The sequence below is a fragment of the Rhagoletis pomonella genome, unplaced genomic scaffold (assembly GCF_013731165.1).
Source record: "Rhagoletis pomonella isolate Grant_MI unplaced genomic scaffold, Rhpom_1.0 Rhpom_scaffold_00005, whole genome shotgun sequence".
NCBI lineage: Eukaryota > Metazoa > Arthropoda > Insecta > Diptera > Tephritidae > Rhagoletis > Rhagoletis pomonella.
Genome location: NW_023458559.1, coordinates 48,745,976 through 48,751,975, shown reverse-complemented (window position 1 = coordinate 48,751,975; position 6,000 = coordinate 48,745,976).

Here is a 6,000-nt window from a genome sequence, read left to right as displayed (position 1 = left end):
ATATCGCAACAGAAAAGGTTTTTCAGAGACTCAGTAAAAAATTTTGTTGTATTGAGTTTCTCGCTTTACCAAGGTTCGTGATATCGAGCTTTCACTGTATATTAAGAATGTCATTTTCTTTTGTTAAGCTCGAGAATCACTCATCTAAGGAAAAGAGGTGTTAGCTGACGGTGACCAAACAGGCGCAGCATAATTTTGAATCGGATGGCCAATTGCTTTGTCTTTACGCTAAGCGCTGCCGGCGATGGCCTTGTTGCGGCTATGTACTTATGGACCCCTACAATTTTTTGGTTATTAATCGTCTGAATTAGTGTGCCATCGACTTGGGTAATAAATTGCAGTTTTTAACCTCTTCGTCCAGCTGGTTAAAGGGTCGACAAGGTGGAGAGATAAAGATTGCGTGCATCAGAGAGATGTCCGCCTACTTTCAAGCAGCGATGCTAATATAAATATATCGTCTGCATAAAAGATGAATGTAAGCCCATCGACTGCCTGAAGCAGCTTCGAAGTGTGGAAGTTAAACAATATAGGAGAAAGGACACCACCCGATTATTTAATTCTTCAAGACTTTGCGGTTTGACCTCGAAAAAGTACTAACGACTGTTGAGTGAGAGAGATGATGCCGCAATGTCTTGTAGTAACGTGGAATGAGAAACGGTGTCAAATGTTTTTCAACAAGTCAAACGCTACCATGACAATCAGCGCTGGCTGTTTAATTTTCCTCTTAAGACGGGCATGCTGGACAGATGTCTGCAATAGTCGGCCCTAGTCTGGTTCCTTTCGCTAGCCCAATCGGTGTTGGAAAAGCGTAGCGGTGTGTAGGTGGGTAGGCAGGTAGGATTGGCTGCTGCCTGATAGATAGAAGACCCATTGTACAGACAGTCTGATTCCACATCGAAACAACCAAGACCACCTGCATTTGGGTGTTAAACTACAGCCACTGCGATACTCCACAAAGGGGCATACCCAAGGATAGGCAAGAGAAAAGTCTGGAGGATCATGTTCTCGTTGCCCGTAGTTCTGCTAATTCGGAATCGTCTTGCGGTTCTACTTCTTCAAAGTGCGGAACATTTACACAGGAGATATAAGACCGTTTCTTCCTCTTCGTAGTACATACTGCTTCTGTAATATCTTCGGAAAGGCACGCCGCGCCTTTCATCATGTTTGCTATTCGACAGTGTCCGGTTAGAGCCTCCACAACGTTAGATATGTCCTGCCTAGATATTCGACAAGTCGTACTTTGTCTCCTTCTTTCGCCAGCTTGTTTGTATACAAATTCTCTAAATACCAGTTTGCAAGTGGCATACCAATTCGTTCTTTAGCAGGAAGAATCTGCTTGGTTGAGCCTTTCCTTGCAAATTTATCTGTCATATAGTTTTCCTCTATGTCACTATGACCAGAGATCCTAGAAATTCGGTTCGCCTCAGCTTCGATGAACTTTTAGATTTTTGTTGGCGATGTCCTTTTAGATTGTTCGAGCTGCGATGTAGTCTTCACTAAATAAGCTGTTCAATAGCTCCAATGTAATTTAATTAGTAATTCAATGGCAATTTTCTCGTAACGTATGTGGGGAAATCTTTTGAGATGGGGACATTTTGCGCACTGGCATATTGTTGCCGCCACAAAGCAGCTTCACTGCCAACTGCGGCTTCTATACCTTCGTTAATATGTTATAAATAGTTGTTCATAACAAAACTAATGGGTTAAATGACTAATTTACTTGCTAAAATCGAGACAATCAGGAAATTTCTAGTGCAACTCTCATAAAATCTATTCTTTATTAAGGTATAACTTTTTCAGCGATCTGACCTAGATTCTGGGAAATAAAAAGACAGGTATTAAACAAATGAGCCAATTACCAAGTGTGAGAAAAAAGGCTACTCACTACTGTAACTGAATTATGCGTATTTTATAAAAATCGTGAATTGTCTTGTGGTAGTCCTTCTTTACTTCAAAAGAAGAATCGTAGTTTCATACAGACTGAATTTTTTATACTACCACCTGTCAAGAAATTAACATAAATTCAAAGTATTTGATAAGTTAAATGAATTATTACAATATGGATGTGGATAGTTGTATCCCAGAAATGGTGATTCTAAGAACAAAAGTGTCATAACGGTTTTGGAGATAATTGCATGATTAATATGGTAGACAGACGGAGAAAATTAATTTGAACTAATAAGCATAAATGCAAATTAAAATGTTGCCCTTACAGACGGCAGTAATGTGAATAAACCAGCCGCAAGGTCGTGGGTTCGAGTCCCACGGCCAGCATACTTTTTTATTTCCTTTTCATTATTTATTTTTAAGTTCTATATTTTTTTTACGTTACTTTCAGTTAGTTGTTGTTGAATTTTTAACAAAATTCATCTCTAAAAATTAAAATTAACTAATAGTAAAATAAGAAATGTGTTATAAAATAAAGCAAATGAAAATAAAATAAAGTAAAATTAAATATATAAATAAAATAAAATAAAAAAATATAAAATAAATAATAAAAACCAAAAAATTTTTCGCAATCGCTCCAACCGAGTATCGAACCTGGTAGCTACAGGCTTGTAGCTCGCAACTCTCACCACTTGGCTACCGCGTACGCGAAACTCGACTGCTTCGTTTGCTTACTTGTACAAAAGACAACAACTGTAGGGCTGCCAGATATCTCTGTTGCCAAACCGGGACACTTAAGGGAGGACCTCTCGCTGCCTTCCCTTTCATTTCGACGAGCGAAAGGATGTAGTGAAATTTTATTTTGACAGACAAAAACAAAAACATAAAAACATGAGATCATGAGATCATTACAACGTACGCCAACAAAACAAAACAACTTATCACAACTAAAGCACAGAGAATTTTTCACAATGAATGAACCTTTTTTTATTCTTTATGAAAAAAAACATAAAAATAAAATAAATAACATTCTAATCAGACTTTTTATAAAAATTTGTAAAATGAAGTTTTGCAGCCCATTAATTTTTAGTTGATTTTTGGTATTGTTTTTACTGAGAGTTTCATCCATACAAACAATGTTCGATAATTCTTTTTATATGAAAGACACTGTCAGCAAAAAAAAAATAAATGCTAAAAATAAACGAAATTTGCTGGCAACTTCAGACATGCACTTTATTAATTGGCTCAAAAGCTACATTTTCAACAACAACTAAAAGATCTAATTAGAAATTGTGATCTGATGAAAGAGCCTCCAAGCCAATAATTTTGTACGGCACTGTACTTATAAGTACTCTAGGTTTCATGAAAGAAAAAAATTTAAGATAACATTAAAATATCAGTCATATTTTTCGTTGCTGTGAACTTGTTTTAAAACTTCTGTCTTTACCTTAATATAATTGTAAAACTCTGTGCACGTCATTTTGAACGTATTTAGGTACATATACTAATCATCAACTATTGCTTGTGCAAAGTTCAACTATCTCGAAAGTGACTATTTCACAAATTAAACCGATGCACTGAGAGAAAGAAGTTTAGAATTAAAAAAGCGTGCTAAATGAAAAAAAATACGCATATGAAAGAGCACCAACCCAAATCGTAATACATTTAAGTATACAAATTTTAGTATTTAGTATAGAAATATTCAATTCAAAGACGCCCATATTAAAATGAAGCGATTTGCAATTACCCATTGCTTTTCATAATTAAGTAAAAAAATATTTAAATTCTATGCTGGTTGTAATGGGAATTGAACCCTGACCCTCTGGAAATTGTGGCAAGTATCTTCGCGCACTCAGCTACAGCCAGACATGTAAATGTGCATTTAAATGTTGTGTTTGAATCAACACCACGCGTGCGTGTTATGAAAGTATTATTTTTAAATACGAACATTTTTAAACGATAATCAAATAGAAAATATTCATGTTTACTATGCGTTATTTCCCTCAGTGAATTCTCAACATTTTTCTGAATATTACAACGCGTTTTTTCCCTTAGTGTAGTGATTTTTGAACTTTTATTCAAATTTGTGCAATCAAATCAAAAACCGGGACACTAAAACGAAACCCGGGACATTTTAAGGTTGGACCGGGACACCGGGACAAATCGTCTAAAACTGGGACATGTCCGGGAAAACCGGGACCTCTGGCAGCCCTAAACAACTGGCCGTTTTTACCAGTGTTCTCATCGAAAATTCCCCGGATCCGAGTTAATTCCCAAAAATTTCGTGTATTTGTTCGGCTGCTTATGCTCATTTTAAAGAGGAAAATGCATGAGTTAAAGCAAATTAAGGCTGGTTATGTAAATAATCGAGCCCGTTTGTCTACCGTATTACACTCTTGTCTAACCTTTTTTGCTGAAAAATTGGAAAAAATCAATTTTTGTGACATTTGACATTGAAATTTTTTTTTTTTACAGATCTGGGATCAATAAGGACTTTTCACATCTCATTTATAGTGGTGTTCGTTACATTCGTACCAATTTTCAGCTTTATGCGAATTATTGCAACCTTGAAAATCTAACTTGACCGGACTAATAGTAAATAGTTTTAATATCTTTAAAATACAGTAGCAATTAAGAAATATTAATTACACGGATTATGGAAAAAAATGTTGCTACTATTTATTTAGAAAAAAAAAGTTGTAGTGAAAAGTCCCCATCGCAAAATACCACATGTACGTTGGGTGCGAATGCGCGCCGTATCCCAAATTAGGCACTAATGTCTTTTCGTTGCTTTTGATTATATATCAATAATTTAGGACAGTGAGATTTTGATCGAAAACAATTAACTAAAACTTAAATAAATTTAATTTTAATTAATAGTAATGCTCTATCTATAAGTGTAACAGTTTTGGGCCGAAGTTTTCGCTTCAAATTGATAGTTCTAACCTATCTCTAATAATTGTGAATATTTATAATTTTTTTAAAAGCAAAATGTTCCCAGCAAAGCTAGAGTATTAATTTCCGTGCTTACAACAAATTTCGTACAACTCTGTGAAGTGAACCTGAGAGCACAAAATTGTATAATCATAATAGTTTATTGGGCACCAAACAAACGTAGTCGCAGTGAATGCTCAATATATTCGTAATTAGTTCTACAACAATTAAAGTTTTTAAATGCCAATATGAAAATTGACTTCAAACATTTTTTCAGTCGAAGTAGGCATGTACGCCAAAACACTGTACTGTTATATTTTGCTGGTTTTTGGCAACGGCATGCTTTGGACAAATCATGAACGACGGATTCCATTTGTGCACGCAACTCAAATTGTTTTCACAAATTTGCAATGCCACTCGGAAAATAAGACTCTTTATGAATTCAAGCAATGCGAATTAAAGCTATTAAAACGTGGATTTAGTGAGTTGAATATATATTTAAAGGTCAAACAAAAGGCAGACAATGTAACGGTAAGCAAATTATAATCGCACAAATATAAAGCATAGCACTGTATGATCGATATGATTATAAAATACTATGTAAGGTACTACAATCTGCGTGATAATTCAATTCTTCTTCGTTTCCTTCATTTTCATCTTCTTTCAGGTCAGAGCGGAGTTGTTTCGCAAAACTAACGGTTACACACCCTTTATGTATAATTTTACTGTGGACTTTTGTGACTTCAAAAGGAATCCACAACGTAATCCTGTCTTACATATATTCTTCAGATTTTTGGATCGGAATGGCAATTTGAATCATACGTGTCCTTATGATGTAAGGCCATTTACTAAGTACTATTTAAGTAGTAGTTTCGTTGAATTTCATATTCCTCTTACAGCACGATGTCATTTTGAAGAATTTTGTGATGCCAGATGGTGTATTGATGCTATTGCCATATCCCAAAGGCGATTATATGGTGCAATTAAATTTCGCTGTACGCAACAAATGGCTAATTTTTGTAAAAGTATTTGTTATGCTGACCGAATAATCGGATGGGTTGAAAATCGAAAAAAGTTTTAATAAAAAGTAACCTAAGTACAACTTAGAATTTTTCTTCTTCTAGCTATTTCTACTGGTAGCGAAAATTTTCATAGCCCAGTTGGTCCGTTCACTCTAAA